Source organism: Phascolarctos cinereus, unplaced genomic scaffold, assembly GCF_003287225.1.
Source record: "Phascolarctos cinereus isolate Bilbo 61053 unplaced genomic scaffold, phaCin_HiC Scaffold_5;HRSCAF=322, whole genome shotgun sequence".
NCBI lineage: Eukaryota > Metazoa > Chordata > Mammalia > Diprotodontia > Phascolarctidae > Phascolarctos > Phascolarctos cinereus.
Window position 1 is genome coordinate 38,145,287 of NW_027555958.1, and position 20,938 is coordinate 38,166,224.

The following is a 20,938-nucleotide window of genomic DNA, read 5'->3' on the forward strand; positions in this document are numbered from 1 at the left end:
GTGAAGTGACTTGCCCAGGATGACACAGCTAGTAAGTATCTGAGGACAAAGATGAGTCTTCCTGACTCCATGCCTGGTGCTCTCTCCATTGCTGGTAGATTTAAAGGAAGGTGTAGATAAGAGTTATACAGGATAGTCAGTTAATGCAAGGCTTTCTTTCTTTTTTTGTTTTCTTTTTTTAATCATTTAATTTATTTTTAGTTTTCAATATTCACTTTTATAAGATTTTGAGTTTCAAATTTCCCCCTTCCCTCCACCCTCCCCAAGACAGCATACAATCCAATATAGGCTAAACATGCACAATCATATTAAACATATTTCCGCATTAGGCATGTTGTAAAAGAAGAATCAGAACAAAAGGGAAAAACCACGAGAAAGAAAAAATAAAAACAAAAAGAGAAAATAGCATGCTTCTATCTGCATTCAGACTCCATAGTTCTTTCTCTGGATGTGGACAGTATTTTCCATCAATCTTTTGGAACTGTCTTAGATCATAATAAAAGCATTTCTTAGGAGGTTGCTATGTGTCAGATACTGTGCTAAATGCTGGGGATTCAAAGAATAAGCCCTGCCTTCAAGGAGCTCACATTCAAATTGCGGAAAAACCATGAAAACATCTAGGGACATACAAGATACCTATAAAGTATATGGGAGATAACGTCAGAGGGGAAGGCACTAGCAGCTGAGGAGGACTAGGAGCAGTGTCCTGCAGGAGGTGGGATTTGAACAAATTCTTGAAGGAAGCCAGGGAGCCCATGAGGTTGAGGTAAGGAGAGAGAACTTTCTGGGCATGGGGGACAGTAGTTCAAAGACACAGAGATGGAATATTGTGTGCAGGGTGAGCATATATGGGATGAGATGATGTACCATGACAGGGAATATGCATATTGATGAGATTACAATTGCACTGGAGTATTGGAATATTATTGAGAGATTCTATAACATTCGTTTTTGTTAATTGAGGCGAATGGATTTGTGGGCACACACATAAGCAGTGCTGCCAATACACATGTTTTCATTTTTGTGTGTACGTGTTTAGTAGGAGGATGTGCTCTCTGGCTCATCAAGGACCTCATTCTCACATCCAAGACCCTTAATAGTCTGGTGCTATCCTAGATTTTAAGTGTTCTACCTCATTTTTCCCTTTCAAGGACTCTACACCCAAGTCATAAATGACTACTAGATAGCTTCTTTGGTTCCACCCTTTCCCACCTCCCTGTATTTGTGATGGAGGCACTATGACATAGTGGATAGAGTGCTGGATTTGGAGTCAGGAAAGCCTGAGTTCAAATCCTGCCTCAAACATCTACTAGCTGTGTGTCTCTGGACAAGTCATGGCAGCTTCAGTTCCGTCATCTATAAAATAGGAGAGTAATTACCTGTACCTCACAGGTTTTTTGTGGGAATAAAATGGGAGACATCCATCTATCCATGCATGCATAATGCATACATACATACATACACACACACACGTATCAAACTGTTATTGTTGTTGTCTTCATTTTATATGACTAGAATGGATTTCCCATACATTTCTATCGGTTGAAAATCCTTCCTTCAAGAATCTTCCTTCTAACTTCCTCACTTCTCTTTCCCTCACACTATCCACTTACCCTGATTAGGGGTGATTCACTAGAAAACAGATTAAATGATTTAACATTTTCAGGTGATTTTCAAATTATTATTATCATCACCATAAACCATCATCTCCCTTACACCTCTGTTTGACTTCATATACACTTACTGAATTTTAACTTGTGTGATTATTATTTCTGTACATGTTTCATCCCAAATACTTGAGTGTAAGTGGCCTGAAGGTAGGGACTATGTCCTTTTCCATCTTTTTATCTCAAGTGTCCGGTGCAGGGATTCAAAGTATAAATCAGTCTCAGAACTAGGAATTCAAGTACCAAAGGCAAGTTCACTTAATTGGGGTCAAGCCGCTGTGGTGGGATGAAGTCAGACTTGGGTAGAGGCGAATCATTCCCAAGAGAATCTGGTCTGAGCTTCTGTGGCACAGTCAATGACCCATAATCATTAATCACTAGGAGGAAGCTAGAGAGGGAGGTAGCAGGGCCTAGTATACCACAGTGACTGGACCCTTCTGAGTGTTTAGCCAGTCAGGGTAAGGGTGTATAGGTGCAAAGAGGGAAGGGAGGGCCAGAAGGCCACTGCAAGGAGAAAGTATTTCCCTGGCAGCCCACCTACTCTTCATCTGAGACAAAGCCCCAGTCATCCCAGCCTAGTTATGGGTCTGAAATAAATTCTTTAACAAGGAGAATACATGAAACTCTGACTTCCCTCAGTCACTCATTCTTTCAAGTCAACAACCTGACTCATCAGAGTCAAGAAAACTAAGGATGACTTGTTATCTCATCTTTTCACCCTTTATAGACATCAGTGGTGTAAATATCAAACATAGAAGACTACGATACACAAAGCCAACCCAAAGACGTGGGGGATTTTCATCAGGCTTAAGCTGCTCCTCCAGTTTACTCCGTCTCTTCTAATGGAAATGTAAGTGGCCATTCCAAGCATCGTCCTCCTCACATGGTCTTGTAAATATTGTAATATCTCCAAATTCCTCTCCGCTTCATAAATTTCATGTTATCTACTTCTGACATTTATGAGTGTCTGTGGCTCTTACAAGATTAAATCACCTTGAAAATGTTCCACTTGCTCTTCCTACCAACCCCCACTTAAAAAAATCTGGCACAAAGTTAAATCAAAATACATATGGACAAGATTTGGGAGTTGCATGCAGGACCTCTGATGGACCATTTCTATTTCCACTGCACATCTTGGAGACAATTCTTTTTATCATCCAAAGGCCAAGAGCTAGGTCTGTTGAGTGAACTTCAATCAGAATCAGACCATAATCCATAGTTAATATCTGGTTGAATACACCTCCTGTTACTTGACAGGATGAGAAAAAATAAGATGTCCTTCTCTCCATTAACAATATTACATTATAGCCAACTCACTCATTTAAATGCCCTTTGCCATAGATCAGTGTTTTGCCTCTGCCATTACTCCTTAATGCAAATGTACCCCTTCCTGACTGAATTGCTAAAATAACAGAGCAGGAGATATGTTTTCATTTGCCTCTGATATCCTTTGCTGACTCGTTCAAAGAGAGAGAAAGACGTCAGAAGCACAAAAGGCCCCAACTTTCAAGAGTAAAACTTCAGTTGGAGTTGGAAGAGGATCACTGACCCAGAGCTAGAAGGAGCATGGGAGGGTTTCCTCTAGTCTGGCCCTCTCAATTACAGATGAGGAAACTGAGGCCCAGAAAGGGTAAGTGACATGCTCAAAATAGATGTATGTAGGTCTGACGCTATAAGGCACAGGGAATGAATGAAGGATTTCATTAGAATAGGCAAATGACAACAACAGCTAGCATTTACATTGTGCTTTTTGGTTTGCAAGGCACTTTACACAGGATATCTCATTTGATCCCCATAAGAACCCTGGGAGACAGGTGCTATTATTATTTCCATTTTACAGATGTGGAAACTGAGGCAAATGGAAGTGAAGTGTCTTGCCTAGGGTCACACAGCCAGTAAGCATCTAAGATTGGCTTTGAATTCAGGTCTTTCTGACTCTAGGCCTGGTGCACTATCTCCTGTACCACCTACTTGCCTCGTAGAGCAAAGAATGTCAGAACCATTTATTAAAGCAGGTTCTTAAAGAATTTCTACCTAGCAACACTTTGCCACTTGATTATGCTATTTTATGTGATGGAAAAGAATAAATCACCTCTGGAAGCAGTATGGCACAGTGGAAATGATTTAGGGTTACAGGACCTGGATCACTTTAGGCAAACCATCTCTCTGAGCCTCACGTTCCTTGTCTATAAAATTAGAGGGTTGGAGTAAATGATCTCTAAGACCTTCTGGGTCCAAATCCTAAGATCCTTTCCCTTTTCCTGCCCTTCCTTCCTCCCTCCTTCCACTTCCTTCCTTTCTTTCTTCCTTCCTGTCTTCCTCTCTCCCACCATCCCTTTCTTTCTTCCATCTCTCTCTCCTTTCCTTCTTCCCTCTTTCCTTTCTTTCCTCTCTCCCTTTCCTTCATTCCTTTTCTTTTCCTCTCTCCCTCCCTCCATTCTTTCTACAATGTATATGGAATTATTTGGTATTTGCTAAGTTCAGAATTTAAAAAAAACTTTTTAAAGTAAAAAAAAAACATTCTTTTTCCTCTCTTTGCCTTCATCACTTAGGATGTCTCTTGGTTCACATTTCCCCCCTGTTCTTCAGTCCTATCTCACAGCTCCTGCCAGTCAGTCATGAGTCAGCTACTTCTATCATCCTCATCATCCTTGTCATTGTAATCCAGCAGACGTGGGCTCTAGCCTTAGCTGTTATTAAGAGCAGGACTTAAAATTTTTAAAAAATCCTGGGTTTAAACCCTCTTTGTAACACTTAGCTATATAACCAGAAGTAAGTCAATGATCCTCTCAAAGTCTCACACTGCCCATCTTTAAAATGGGTATACTAACATGTGCAAAACTTCTTTCATGGGCTGAGATAGGATGGGCAGGCATTGGATGAGTTTCTTTCTGCATTAAAGGGTGAAGATATGTAGGAGAGAGCTCCACATCTGCAGAAATGCAGGTCCATTGAAGTACTGGGTGCACATACTTCAAAGCTGTACTGGGAGGCTCAAATGACATAATGTACATAAAATGTTTTGTAAACCTCAAATCACTATAGAAATGTCAACTAATATAATTATTGTTTTTTATCTTCTAAAGTTTCAGGTCTCTTTTCATAGAATCATAGAGCTAGAACTGGAAGGGAATTCCAATTTTCTCTACTCTAATCCTATCATTTTACAGATGAGGAAACTGAGGCCCAGAGGGGTAATGAGTTCTCCTTCACTTGAGGTCTTCAAACACAGGATCATTAATTTAGAGTTCAAAAGCATCTCAGAGGTCATCTAATCCAATATCCTTATTTTATAGATAAGGAAACTGAGGACCAGAGAGGATAAGAGACTTATGTGAAGCCATATAGGTAGTAAAGGGCAGTGCCATGATTTGAACCCAGGTCCTCTGACTCAAAATCTATTTTTTCCACTCTACTACCTCTTCATTTTATAAATGGAGAAACTGAGGCTGAGGAAAATGAAACGACCTGCTAAGTGCTTGTTGATTGATACCCAGGGTAAGAATTGAACCTATGCATTCCTAATCTTAAGTCTATCAGCTAGATGACATAGCAGGTAGAGCATAGAACTTGTAGTCAGGAAGACATGAGTTCATATCTTGCCTTAGAAACATATCAGCTGTTTGACCCTGGGCAAGTCACTTAACCTCATAACAAGCCTAATTCTTCACCCCCAGGATAGCCTTTCAAATACCTGAAAAAAAGTTTTTCTTCTTCTCCTATCAAGGCTTGTCTTCTTCATGCTATCATCCGCAGGGCCATCAACTGATCCTGGCTGAGCACATTCTTATGGCCCTTCACAATCCTGGCTTACTCCTCTAGAAGCTCGCCCACATTTCAATAATGCACCTAAAATACAGCACCCGGGACTGAATACACTCTTCTAGATGTGATCTGATCACAGCAGAGTATAGGAGGACCAATTATTTCCTTCTCCCTGGCAGATATGCCTTTCTTAATACAGGCTAGAATTGTATTAGCCTTCATGTCTGATATAGTAAAAAGGAATGATTGCACTCCCTTTGTGTCTAAGAAGCATCGTGGGAGTAGCAGAATGTGCCCAGGACTTGGAGTCAGAAAACTGGAATTTGAAGCATTGTAACTTTGAGCAAGAGACTTAACCTCTCTGAAGCTGTCTTCTCTCATGTAAAAAGGAGATATTTTTTCCTTGTCTAGCTCCCAGAGATGCTATGAAGAAAGCACTTCAGCATACTATAGAAATATCAGCTAATTTGATTATACCTCTGGTTTGTGGATACCACTTAAAATTCATGGAATGTTAAAGCTAGAAGGACCTTGGACAGCATCCAGTCCTACACCTTCATTTTACAACTAAGAAGAATGAAGCCCAGGAATGAGCAGGGCCTTGCCAAAGCTCATATGGGATATATGGGCAAATCCAGGATTCAGATCAGGTCTCCTACTTTCCAGTCTCTCTTTTTTTAATATCATCATGCTGCCTCCCATTTCTAAACCCTCATGCATCTCTGCACTACTACTCATTATTCTGATTTACAGAAAGGGAGATTCAATGGGCTCAAAGCCACAAAATTAAGAAAAACCTGTTCAAGAACTCATAAAGTGAAAATATGCCTTTCTACCATCCATATAGAGATGCAAGCAGGGGTGTGCTGGAGGCAACTTGGAACTGGCTCAGAAGAGCTGATTGTCAAAATTTCGGTACAAGAATTTGTACTTCAGAAATGATCAAATGCTAAAAATCAGGGCTTGATTTCTGGTTTTGGTTCTCTGGACTTAAGAAAGTGACAGAGGAAATTTTAATAATGCATATTAAACTTAACAGTATCTTGCATATATTTTTTCCCTTCCAGAGAACATGTTTGTTAAACATTAATCTGCATGCTGCTGGATGAAGGTGACCATCACTTCAGACAACAGAAGAATTCACATGAAGAAACAAGACTATGAAGAATACAGAGAAGTATGGGTAGATTTATATGAACAGATGCAAAATGAAGTAAATGGAATCAGGAAAACGATGTACACTCCAAATGTAACAATATAAAAGAGAAGAATGAAAAACAAAATAGGAACCGATCACAATGATCAAACTTGGCCCCAAAGAAGAGAGGAGAGAATGAGTCTCTTCCCACTCCTCCACCCAGAGTGGGGTGACTATGGGTGTGGAATATTCCATATGCTCCATTTTTCCTCTTTCCTTCTAATTCTTTGTCTCAAGGGTTGGCTTTCTGGGGAAGAGAGAAAGGAGAGACATATTTGCAAATGAAAGTGATGTAAAAACAAAAGATAGTAATTTTTAAAAAAAAACCAAAGGACTTTATAGGATTATGGATTTAGAGCTGTAAGGGACCTTAAAAGCCACCTAGTCTAGAGGAGAAAACTGTGCCTGCCACAAAGGGATTAAGTCATTTATTTACTTAGAGGCCACTGGTAAAGTGGAAAGAACCCTGGATTTGGAGTCAGAAGTTCTGGGTTTGAATCCTGCCTTGGACACTAGCTGTGTTACTGGACAGGTTGCTTAAAGTCAATGAGCCTCAGTTTCCTCAACTTTAAATGAGTAGGTTGGACTTGATGGCTCTGAGGTCTCTTTGACAGTTTGTTTCATTTGGAGGTAACATTAGTAGTAAGTAGCAGACCCAGGATTCAAATGTAGTTTCTCAGATTTCAAATCCTAAAATATAGATTGGTGCTTAACAGACGTTTGCTGAAGAAACAAATGAATAACGTAAGTGGAAGTGGGTTTTTTAGTTTTTTGAGCTTATAAAGTGAGCTCAGGAGATAAGAGAGTCTATATTACCTTCTTTCTTTTCCCCCCTCAGATGATTGCCCTTGGCCAGGCAGTGACTGCTCTAAAGTTGAAAGGGCATTGAACATTTATAACTCAAGTTCCATTTCCTTCACCCCACCCCCATTGATGTTATTCATTTGTTCTTTGTCCAAACATATACTAAACATCAATTCATATTAGGAACTGGAAGAAGATACAAAGATAAAGCAGACCCTCAGTCCCTTTGTGAAGTTTAACATCTAATAGGGGAGCCAATACCTAACTATGGATTCACAGCATACAAATTAGGCTCTAGCATCTTTATCATTTCTGAGACCATTAATTTTCATTTCAGATTTATCCTCAACCAGCAGGAGTTCATAACACTTTTGGTTTATGTTTCTCTGTCTCTAAACCCTATGGCACTTAATGATCTGAAAGTAAGAAGTAACTTTTAAAAAATAGGAATCTTCCATTTTTAAAGAACATTATAGCAAGTTTATTTGTAGTAAAATATCCCTCTCTTCCCCATGCCCCACTAACCCCCATCAGTTTTGTAAACTTGGATTTCAAGACAAGTCAATAAGATTTAGAAGACTGCTTTTGACTTCCCCAGATGGGATTTCTCTGCTATCTTTCAGGGTACCCCTGTAGATGATCTACTGCGGTTGGCTTATTCATAGCTTCTCCAACAATTTGCTTCAAGGCACAAAGCTAGTTAATGCTTGCCTTCTTCATTCTGGAATAGCAGGAGAGATGGGAGAGAATGGGATGTTGAGCGGGTTTACCAAAAAAGTGTCTCCTTTTCTTTGCCCAGCAGATGGCACTGCTTCCTATAGACACAATGACTGACCATTGGCTCACCAGAGGGAAAATGGAGGTAAGGGCATGGTGGGAGTATAACAGTGGAGGTGGAGGTGGGGAGTGAAGAAAGAGGGAAGTGGAAGGAGCTTTTTTGAGCTTAATTCCTGGATAAGAAAGTCTATAGTGCCTTCCCTTCCCCCCAAGATGATCTCATTTGACCAGACAATTCCGAAGCATGGCATCACACAAGATTTAAGTGGCAGAGCCAGCATTTGGATGGAGGTCTCCCAATCGCAAAGCTAGCTTGATTCTGAGAGGCAGTGGGTAGATCCTAGTTAGGTGTGGCACAGCTTCCAGGAAACTTGGGTGTAGCAGGGGAGTAAGGTATTCTTCCACAATATGGTAATTTCTGCAGCAAAAATCACACATAACTATAAAAGACTCAGGCCTCTGGCTATGTAGTACAACTCATGCTTTTAAATGTTTTTTTTTTCTTTAAAATAAATTAGCCATATAGTTAACTCTGGTGCAGAGCCATAGAATCTGTCAGTGAGCCTCCCTCCTCCCCTCTGCTATTGCAGGAAGAGTTGCCAGCTGGGGTGTATTTGCCTGGCTTGTCTGATATTTTATCTTGGGAACTGGTTGCTTCTTAGTGGGAGCTGGGTTGTGGTTGGGTTTTGTTTTTGTTTTTTGAGCTTTTATTTTGGTAAACTGAGCCAAAAGGCAGCATGGAGAAGCAGATGGAGAATCTACCTGTGGGTCAGGAAGACCCAGGGCCCAGCCCAGCCTTGGCCATATACTGGCTATGAGAGCACGGGTAAGTCGACCTCTTACAATTCCTATGCAATTCTCAAATACCTTAAGTTACAGGTGAGTTGGTGAACTGCTTTCACGTAGGAAGCATCCATATTAGGAGCTTCTCATATTGATGAATCACAGGTCTAGAGTGAACAACAACAAAATCATAGGCATGTGAGCCAAAAGGAAAAAAAAAATTAAAGCATAAACCCTCTGAAATGGAGAAATCAAAGCCAGAGACCAGGGCCATTGACCAACCAGTAAATGGGACAGTGACATGCAGAGGAAAGGACTCTGGATTAGAAGGCAGAGAATCTTGGCCAGAATTCTGCTCACTACAACCTGTGTGACCTCGGCCAGAGGCAAACCACCTCTCTCGTCCTCAGTTTCCTCCTCTGTAAAATGAAGGGCTTGGATCAGGTGACCTTGGAGCTCTCATTAGCCTGAAATTTATGATCCCATCTATGATCTAGACCCAGTGAGGTCACAGAAGATCCCTAGGCATGACTCCACACCCCAGTTTCTCTATTGTGCCAATGTTAGTTGAACTGTTTAACTCCCTGTGTCTAAGCTTCCTCATCAGGAAACCGGGCATGATAGTTCCTCTTCCAATTATATAGTAATGGAAACAGACATTTGAACCTGAAGTCAGGGGGAAAAAACACCTGAGGATCACACCTGTGTCACCTACTACTTGTGTGACCTGAGGGACTTGTGTCCCTTAACTTCTTTGGGACTCGATTTTCTTATATGTAAAATAAGGGCATTGAGCTGGATGGCCTCTGAAATACATTTCAGCCTTAGATTTATAATTAAAGTGGATTGAGAAATAAATGAAATGTTTCCCTTCCCCTCTCTTTTTTCTGAGGCAATTGGGGTTAAGTGACTTGCCCAGGGTCACACGGCTAGGAAGTATCAAGTGTTTGAGACCAGATTTGAACTCAGGTCTTCCTGACTCCAGGGCTGGTGTTTCCCCTTCTCTTTTTCAGAAAGGTTCTTTCTTATGTCTACTGATAGAGCCTTTCTTTTCTTTTCTTTTCTTTTCTTTTTTTTGGCTGGGCAATGGGGTTAAGTGACTTGCCCAGGGTCACACAGCTAGTAAGTGTTATGTGTCTCAGGCTGGATTTGAACTCAGGTCGTCCTGAATCCAGGGCCGGTGCTCTATACACTGCACCACCTAGCTGCCCCATGATAGAGCCTTTCCTTCCAAGCTTTTCTCATTAGCCACCTCCTATATTAGGCCTTTCTTGAATCTCTAAGACCTTAATGCTCCATCTCTACTTCTTTTTTTATCTCTGACCTCTGTTATTTCCTTATTATCTGGGATACCTTGGGCAGGTTTCCTCGCCTTTTTGCAGCTCTGTTTCCTCATTTGTGAGACAAGAGGGTTGTATTGAGTGCTGGTGACTTGCTCAGGCTCCCATAGCCAGTATATACCAAAAGGAACTCTTGAACTCAGGTCTTTACAACTCTGAGGCTAGCTCTCTTCTCCACTATCCTTGGACTGGTTCAAAAATAGTCCTCAATGGTTCAAAGATAGCCACTGAACATGCACAGTTGAGGAGAATATTTTTGTCATTAAATACATTTACTTTATTTATCACCAAGAAAAACGGCAACTTCTTTCCTTAGCACAAAAATCCTTTAAACTACTGTAGCATGAGGGAACCAGGATGCTGCACACGATGAAGTACAAATGTCCTAAGCTCTATCCTCATATCATCACAGAATTTTGAAAAGCACTTTCCTTTCCATGGTCTTAAAAAATAAAGTTGAGTCCTCTTGCAGCAATCTGAAAAACCGCATGTAGTACCTCACTGATATTTCCTGATTGTGTGTAAGGCACATAGCATATCTCAAATGCACTGGGGCCTATGTTTTCCAACGATTCTAGACCTACATTTTGTCCTGAAATCGATTGAGCTCCATAAAAGCTCAGTCCAAACAATTCTCCCACATCATATCATTTTCATTAAAATTCTATCAAATATATTGAAATTTCTCTTCGTGTGGCACTGCCAACAGCAAATCTACAAAGTAACAAATCTTCCCTAACATCCTTTCTGTAGCATTGTACAGATGTGATCAAATGAGAATCTTCACATTTGTTACTTCATTCTCTTGAAATTCAAATTAGGAAGATTTTTTTTTGTTTCTCATTTTATTGCTCTCAAAGATCTCTGGACACACGCAACCAGGTCCCAGTTAGCAGCAAACATACAGTTAGGTCTCAATTAGTGTAAATATCGAATCCCCTGATGCATTAATGCTACCTTTAATTACTGTTAAGATCGAAATGATGCTTGCCAAATTGCATCCAAAGCAACTCTGAATGGTGAGGAGGCAGCTTGGTGTGGTGGGGAGAGCGCTTGGTTTGGAGACAGGGTTGCATGTATTCAAATTGGCACACTGCAAAGTTATGATTGTGTAAGATGTGGAAATTGCCTCCAGCCTAGTGGAAATATGCAGTGGAGATTCAAATAATGAGACTGCTTGAGGGGAACCACTATTCACACTTATCTGGTCCTAGCTGTAGACAATTATTTTCCCCAGGTACAAGGTGTCTCAAAAATCAGTATAGTTTTAAGTCAGCTTCAAGTGTGCATAGATTCATATGATTGTACACTTATAGCTGGAAGGGACCTCAGATGTCACCTAATCTGACCCCCCCATTTTACAGATGGAGGCCTGTTGTTTGTTTCAGTCACATCCTCATCTCTGACTTGGTGGCCCCCATTTGGGTTTTTTTTTTTTGGCAGAGACACTGGAGGGCTTTGCCCTTTCCTTCTCACTTTACAACAGAGGAAACTGAGGCAAACAGGGCAAAGTGTCTTGTCCGGGGTCACTCAGCTAGTAAGTGTCTGAGGCTGGATTTGAACTCAGGAAGATGAGTCTTCCTGATTCCAAACACAGTACTCTATCCATTGCGTCACCTAGCTGCCCTGGCCTGCTTATGGTTGCACAGCTAGTATGAGTCAAAGGTGGGATTTGAACTCATTTCTTCCTGTCTCCAAGTCAGGCACTCTTTCCACCACACCATGCTGCCTTCTAACCATTTGAAGTTGCTTTGGATGTGAGTTGGCAAGCATCATTTGACCATAACACTAATTAAAGACAGTACTAAGAATTCTCCTGTTGTTTGAGGCTTTTTACACTTAGCCTTTCTGTAAGCAACCTTATAAGATTCAGGTACTCCTTTTGATGTCACAGATAGAGTTCTTGAAATGTTGTTTGTGATTATTAAAGCATCTAATTTGCACTGCAAAATCTGTCTTGTCAATCTCTTCTGCATGTGCACTTTCAAAATGTTCTTTCAATTAATTAGGATTCATGCTATTTACCATTAAAGGATTCAAGCAAAACAAATGGAGAGGTCTTTTCCTCTCTGTCCTCTAAGGATTTATGAATCCCAGTGATAATATTGTGGATTATATTTCCTGGCTGTGGGTTTTCTTGTGTGTTTCTCTATTCCCTCTGTTTAAATGGCTTCTCTTGTCTTTGCTAGGAATGGTCTAAGCTGCTCTAACTGTAGCACTGGTTATGTATTTATCCATCAAGAAGGGACACTACTTTGCTTAATGAAATTAAAGATGACAAAATGCATGCTAATTAAATTTAAATGTAATTGTTGAAAATATCAAACATTATCTGTGACTATTCTTGAGTTATTTCAATTTTCTAAAATTCGCAGTTGTGTGTGTGTGTGTGTGTGTGTGTGTGTGTGTGTGTGTAGATCAACCAGCTTCTTAATGTCTTTACCAAAATGAATGACATTTTGAAAGAAAACAGATATTATGGTCATTTTGACTTCCAGGTAGACTGTTCAACTTTGAGTTTACACATTTTGTGTTTAAATGGGACCAGAAACACAGAATGCACAACAGCAGATAACACCCACATTGAGCTCTGATGTGCACTGACTCAAATTTGACCTTGTTTGTGCAAACTGCATTAAATAACCAACAGGCCATAGTCATTGGAAGTTGGAGTCCATGGCGGTGTTAGTTTTAGTTTGGTTGGCTTTGATTTGAACTTTGTTTTCATTCTTAAAAGTGGAAAGACATGCAGAAGTTATAAAATATCTAATCATTTTGGTTATTGTTTCAAGGCCATTCTTGGGTCTTGGTATGGTTTAGTGAAAGAGTGCTGAGCTTAGAAGGCCCGAGTTAAATCCAGCCTTAGACACTTTCTAGCTGTGTGATCTTGGGCAAATCACTTAACTGCTGTCTGCCTCAGTTTCCCCATCTGTAAAATGAGGACAATAATAGCTTCAATTTCCCAGGGTTGTTGTGGGAATAAAAATAAGAGAATATCTGCAAAGTTCTTTGCAAATATTGAGGTATTATAAAATGTTAGTTGTTATTATAATTATTATTATCACTGTTAGTGAGGTGGCATACCTCATAGAGATGACTACCTGTATGTCCATACCATTAGCCCGCAAACTACATAGGATTAGAATGCTAAGAGCATGAAGAGCTTTTTGAGGTCATTCAGTACAATTTTCTCATTTTATTGATCAGGAAACTGAGGTCCATAGAGATAAAATGACTTGTCCAAAGTCACATAGATAGTATGTAGCACCTGGTCTGTCTGCTTCCCGACCTGCAGAAAACCCCATCTCAGCCATTCCCTGGCCTCAAGAGTCCTCGTTGCACTCCAGACACCTTCTTTGTCAGGGATCTCTTAAGTCAATAACGAAGAATCACAGAATCTCAGAGCTGGCAAGGACTTTAAATGTCATCTCTAAGACACACCATGCCTGAACAAGAATCCTGCCTCTAACATCCTCTGACCAGTGGAGCTGTCCAGTGAGGGGATAATCTACTTCTCTAGGCAGCCCATTACACTTTGGAATAGCTTTTGCTATTAGGAAGTTTTCATAAGATCTGTCGCTGGAAGAGTTGCTGAGAAGTGTTACGGGGTGGGACCGGAGCCTTCTGACATGTCAGAGTCTGTAAGCCTTATATTATGCCAGAATCCGCTATGTACAAAGTGTCGTAAAGGTCTGGAAGCATAGGAAAATAGATTTGGAGCTGGGAAGAGCCTTGGCGGTTACCTATTCCAACTACTTAAATCTACAGAAGAGGAACAAGTCCTAGAGAGTTTAAGTGACTTGCCCCTTGGTCACAAAGCTCACAATGCTAGAGGAAGGACCTGAACCCAGCGACTCTGACCCCAACTCCCTGTTTGCACTACATCAAGATAGAGGGCTTATCTGGAGGGGCTGGGGGGAAGGGAAAGATCGCTTCCCCTGCTCATGCCTCTTGCACAATCACCAAAGCCAGGTTGAAAAAAGCGGCTGTATTATGACTAAGGTTTACCACTTGCAGCCTCCAACACCACTCTGCAAAGCCCACTGCCAAACAGTGTGGGGGAAATTATTTTCAGCATTTTCCCTACCTATTCTAATCTTTACCATTTTGCAGTGGGTGGTAATAGCTGGTGATTTTCCTTTCTCATCTACAAACGAGACCAGAATAAACAGCACGAGGTGACTTCAGTCTCTTAAAGCTTCAATTACTCAGAAACTCAAGAGCTCGATGAAGCCCAGAATGTCACCTTCTCCTGAGCTGCCCTAAACACATGGGGAATGTTCCATATTCTAAACAACCAAGTCTTCCCCAAGCACAGAAATCCACCATGAGCTGGCGACCAATGGAGGAGCAGGAAACGTGTTTTGAACAGGAGCCCAAGTCTATTCCCCTGAAAGGAACTGACACAGTAGGACTTTAGGGGGCAAAAAAAATCATCCCATCACAAATAAAGAATGTGACTGCCCGCAGACTTCCCTAGGGGTGTTTATCAAGGTGAATAACAGTTTTACCTGCTGTGATTGGCCACAATTCTGTTTGAGCTGAAAAATTTGTACTGACCCTGGCTGCATGTGCCAAACTGCTCCCCATCTCAGGTATCTCCACCTCTTTCTAATGGTGCCTCCATGCTGTCTTATGACAGAAGTGATGTATCTAGCAAAAGCCATCCCAAGCCAAGGCAAAGAGAGGTTTCCATGAAAACTAAAGAAGAAAAAAAACCAATATAGGGAGGGCACAGATAAACTGTCTGCAGCTGCCCATAGGGGAAGTGTGCTGAGGAAAGGATATGTGTTTACGCACATATGTACGTATATGCATATGTACACACATTTGTATATGTATATGTGTGCATATGCACACGCATGTATATACATATATCCTTGGATAGGTGAACAATGAAATCTCTCCCCACTGTTCATGACATTTCGGGGAAGAACTTAATATACAGTGAATCCCAGGAATATTAACTCAGTTTCATATAGTGGCGTTCTTTATCGTTCAGGCTATAAAATCATATCTGAATCCTGACCAATACAAGCTGCACATAAGGGAGGACCATGAAAAAAGAGCCCTGGGCTCAGGCAGAACATTGCACATGTCAGATATAATCACTGTATCAGTTGTTTCTACTGAACTTTTTTTTCTTTGTTATAAGAGAGGGTTCAATTTTAGGGCTGGTAGGGATATACAGAAATGATTGTAATGTAAAAACAAAAGGCACCATATCCATTCACATTCATATATAGAGCATATTATATATAGATACACCATACACATACATTCATATATATGTATATGTGTATATACATATATATATACATATACATATATACATACACACATATATATACATATATATATATACATATATATACGTATATATATACACATATATATATAGAGAGAGAGACAGAGAGAGACTAGACTTATGATTTCATTGCCATAGGGAACTCCCATGTGAGGAAACTCCTTCTACCAATGCAGGTTGGCACCCTTTCTGGAAAATAGCCAATGTTCAATTTTGTCTTGCCATCTCTTGCATATTCTCCTTGTCCCCTTAGCTCTTCTAACAGTGTCCACGATCCTGGTGCAGATCCTCATCACCTGGACCACTACAATAACCTGTTGGTTGACCCCTTGCCTCAAGTCTGTCCGCACTCCATTCCATCCTCCACTCAGCTGTCAAATTGATCTCCCTAAAGCTCAGACCTGACCGTGTCATGCCCTTAGTCAATAAACTCCAGTGTCTCCCTATTGCCTTCAGGGTCAAATATAAAATCCCCTGTTTGGAGTTCAAAGTCCTCATAAACTGGCTCCCCCTTACCTCTCTAATCTCTGTACACATTAACCCCTTCCCCCAATAGATCACTCTGCAGTTCAGTGACATGGGCCTTCTTGCTTCTCCTTGGACAAGCTACTTCATCTCCTGAAGTCCTGACTCAGGGCATCTCCTTGAGCTGTCCCCTCCCCCACCCATCCCAGGAATTCACTACTTCATTTCCACCTGCTGGCTTCCTTCAAGCTCTAGCTAAAATACTACCTGTACAGGAAGGCTTTCCTGAGTGACCTTAATTTTAAGGCCTCCCCACTGTTCAATATTTCCAATTCATCTTGTATATAGTTTTTCTGTACCTCGTTGTTTTCATAAGGGCAAGGACTATCTTTTGCCTCTCTTTGTTTTTTTTTAAATTTTTTTAAGGCAACTGGGGTTAAGTGACTTGCCTAGGGTCACACAGCTAGTATCAAGTGTTTGGTCTGAGGCCGGATTTGAACTCAGGTCCTCCTGACTTCAGGGCCGGTGCTCTATCCACTGCGCCACCTAGCTGCCCCTTTTACCTCTCTTTGTATCCCTAGCACATAGCACAGTACCAGGTACATAACAGGTGGTTGCTAGGTGGTACAGTGGACAGAGCTCTGGGCCTGGAGTCAGGAAGACTTGAGTTCAAGTCTGGCCTCAAACACTTACTAGCAAATCACTTAATCTATGTTTGTCCCAGTCTCCTCATCTGTAAAATGGGCATAATAATAGCAACTATCTCCTACAGTTGTGAAGATCAAATAAGATAATAACTATAAAGTGCTTAGCCCAGTGCCTGGCCCGTAGTAGGTGCTATATAAATGCTAGTTATTATTATTACTATTATTACGTGCTTAATAAATGTTTACTGAGAGGAGGGGTTCTTAACCTTTTTTTTGTGTCATGGAGACTTTTGGCAGTCTGGTGAAGTCTGTGATTCCCTTTTCAGAATAATGGTTTTATATGCATAAAATAAAATATGTAGAATTACAAAGAGAACCAATTATATTGAAATAGTAATTACATTTTTTTTCCTTCAAAAAACCTTCTTCGATCCAGGTTAAAAACCCTTACAGAGAGTTGCCTAGAGCCATGAGAGGTTAAGAGATTTGCCTGGCATCACATGACTAATAACTATCAAAGGAAAGACTTGAACCCAGATTTTTCTGGCTTTGAAGCCAGTTCTCTATCCACTAGGAGATGCTACCTCTAATACATATGTACACATTAAAAAAATTTTTCTTTGCTTTTTTGGTGAGGCAATCAGGGTTAAGTGACTTGCCCAGGGTCACACAGCTAGTAATTGTTAAGTGTCTGAGGCTGATTTGAACTCAGGTCCTCCTGACTCCAAGGCCAGAGCTCTACTCACTGTGCCACCTAGCTGCCCTTGTATGTATACATTTTTAAAAAGCACTGGGCTGAGTGTCTGGAGATCTGTGTTCTAATCCCAACTCATTCACTAGCTTGTTGATTTAGCCTGTTTTTGCAATATTGACCCAGTTGCTTTCCTTCTCTGGGTCTTGGTTTCTAGTGCTGTAAAATGGTGAAGTAGAGAACTGCATGGTTGGATTAAATGACTTTTCTAAGATTCCTTTTAGACAGCATGTTTTATCAATCCATGAGTCTGGGTAATGGGAAGTAAGTCGAACTCTATGTGTACAGATACCAGGAAGGACTGCTGGACGAACAGATGACATAGAGCACTGGTGTTTTGTCGGCTTTGGATCTGTGGGAGGAGCACTGATTACGGACGAAGTTTCACTCCTAGCTTTGTAAGTAGTCCACTATTGGGCAAAGCATTTCCTGTCTCTGAACCTTAATATTCTCAACTGCAAAATGAGAATAACTATAGCTGTAGTGGGGGCAGCTAGGTGGCTCAGTGGATAGAGCACCAGCCCTGGAGTCAGGAGGACCTGAGTCCAAATCTGGCCACAGACATGTAACACTCACTAGCTGTGAGACCCTGGGCAAATCATTTAACCCCATTGCCTAGCCAACAAAAAGACAAACAAACAAACAAAACCCCTAATATCTGTAGTGTCTACTTATGTACTGAGAGGCAGCATGGAAGAGCTAACAGAATCAGCCTTGTAGGCCCCAAAGTCTGAATTCCAGTCCAGCCAATGACACATAGTCATAGCTAAAGGACCATGGATAAGCCACTGAACCCCTCAATGCGCCAAACAATTGTCTAAATTACAAGTGAATTGCCCCTCTATACTAGTAGAGTGTGGTTTTTTTTTTTTTTGCTTTTCAGTGAGGCAATCGGGATTAAGTGACTTGCCCAGGGTCACATAGCTAGTAAGTGTCATGTGTCTCAGACTGTATTTTGAACTCATGTCCTCCTAACTTCAAGGCCAGAGCTCTATCTACTGCGCCACCTAGCTGCCCCCTAGAGTGTGTTTCTAACCTAAGAATCTCCTAAACTGATATCACAGGTCTCAGCCCCACCTACCTAATTACTGTCACAAGGCTGCAACAGAGATCAAACTAGATACTGTACAGAAAGTGTTCTGTGAACTCTAATGTGCTATATCAATGTCAGTTATCATCACCATTACTGTTGTTCTTCCTTTGTATCTCTCGGGCCTCGAGAGCAGCTTACATTTGTCAATAAAAGTTTGATGACTCCCTGGATCCCAATAAAACACTAGCAAATACTCTGAGTTCCAGAAAAAAAGTGGAAAGGATATCCCCCCTCCAAAATAAACGTTTTTAAGTGTGTCTAAGTTTAATTCAATTCAGCGGATGTTCGGCACATGTCTCCTTTGTGCAGAACACACTGGTGGGTATGAAGGGATATTCCCAGTTTGGATAGGAATGTGGTTCTTGCCCTCATGGAGCTTACATTCTAATAGGAAGGATAAGCTTCAAACTCTAACTATAACCACAGTACTTCAGAGGTAGAAGGGACCCGAGAGGGCTTCTAGTTCAACCTGGCCCAGTACATTGAGAGTCAGAGGACCTGAGTTCCAGTCCCACTCTGATATCTATTACCTGCATGACCTTGAGCAAATCATTTAGTATCTCTGGGCCTCTACAGCATCCTCAAAATGTGGCCATCCAGCACGTAACCGAATCCTTAAGTGAGGCTGAACACACAGCCATCCAGGGGCAGCCTATTTCCTTTGTGTAGAGCTATCCTTTGTAGGACACTTGACCTTAAGCCTTGATCTGCCTCTCTGAAATTTCAACCTACTGTTGGGGCAAGCAGAATGTGTTACTCCCTATTCCACAAGATGGTCCTTCAACCATCTGAAAATAGTGATCATGCCAGCCCAAAGTGTTCTCTTTTTTGGGATAAACATTCCCAGTTGCTTCAGCTGATTCTCATATGGCAGGGACTGCCCCCACCCCAACCCCCACTATCTAAGCTACCAAGCTTGAATGAACAAAACATTTATTAAGCACCTACTGTGTCCAAAGTTGAACTGAACACAATACTTCAGAGCTACTCTATTATCCACCTGTTTTTATTAAGCACCTACTACATGCAAGACTGTCAATAAAAAGTTAGAGGGTTTCTTGGTAGAGAAGACATTTGAATTGGGCTCTAGAGGACTGGTAGAAATTCAAAAGGGGGGAAGGAGGGAGAGAGAAAAAGAGAGGAGAGAGGAAGAGAGAGAGAGGTGAGAGGAGAGAGAGAGAGAGGGAGAGAGAGAGAGAGATGAAAGAGTCAAACACAAAGAAAGACAGAGGAGAGGGGAGGGAGGTTGGGGGAGAGAGAGAGAGAGAGAGAGAGAGAAGAGAGGAGAGAGAGAGAGAGAGAGAGAGAGAGAGAGAGAGAGAGAGAGAGAGAGAGGAGAAGGAGGGAGGAGGGAGAGAGAGAGAGAGAGAGAGAGAGAGAGAGAGAGAGAGAGAGAGAGAGAGAGAGAGAGAGAGAGAGGGAGAATATGAACATTCTAGGCACAGGGAAGAACCTTAACAAGGAAAGCGGGGCAGAAAAATTTAGAGATGATTTGGGAGGCAGAGATTGGCTGAAGGGCAAAGCATATGGAAGCAGTAGAATGAGATAAGGCAGAGTGGTGAACAGTTTCTAGAGGGCCTTGAATGCCAGGCAAAAGGGTTCGACCTTTCCATGGTGGGCAGTAGGGAACTAGTGAAGATTTTTGAGCTGAAGAATGACATCATCAGGGCTATGCATAAGAAATGTTAATTTCATAGTGGTGTGAAGGATAGGTAGGAGGTGGAAAAGAGGCAATAAATAGTATAATGAGAGGCCATGAGATATAGTGAAAAGACCAGTAGATTTAAGAATCACAGGACCTGAGTCTGACATTTACCACCGATATGACCTTAGGTAAATCACTTCATTTCTCAAGGTCTCAGTTGCCTTATCTGTAAAATAAAGTGGCTGCTAAATGGCCTCTGAGGTCCCTTTCATCTCTACCCTATGGTCCTATGAACAGTCACTTTAGCTTTCCTGGCCTCAGTTTTCTCATAAATAGAATGAGGTGGTTAAACTAGATGGCCTTTAATGCCTCAATCTATGGTCCTATGACCCAGGCTTTGCTAAAGGATGATGGCAAAGCACTTGGTGGGCGTCAGTGGACTGTATCATATTACCACCTTGGAACAGGGCAAGAGAAATATATGGTAGGCATCAGTGAACTGAATCTTAGGGCAGGAGAAGCAGTGCAAAGGCCTTTATCAGGGAAAAGTGTGACTGGAAAAGGAGATGCAACAGTCATGCAGTGAGCGTGAGGGATAACAGCTGGACAGTCCATAAATGTTAGCAACATAAAGGTCAAAAGAGCTAGAGTAAGAGCCCCAGCTCCCCGAGGAGATCCCTTGTGGAAGATTTACA

At 41.4% G+C, this 20,938-nt stretch overlaps 1 protein-coding gene across 1 annotated transcript in view; it reads right to left on the reverse strand.

Moving 5' to 3' along the window:
• Positions 1 to 20,938, reverse strand: part of LOC110192282 (acid-sensing ion channel 2-like) — a 358,620-nt gene that overhangs the window by 245,770 nt on the left and 91,912 nt on the right. The window lies entirely within an intron of this gene.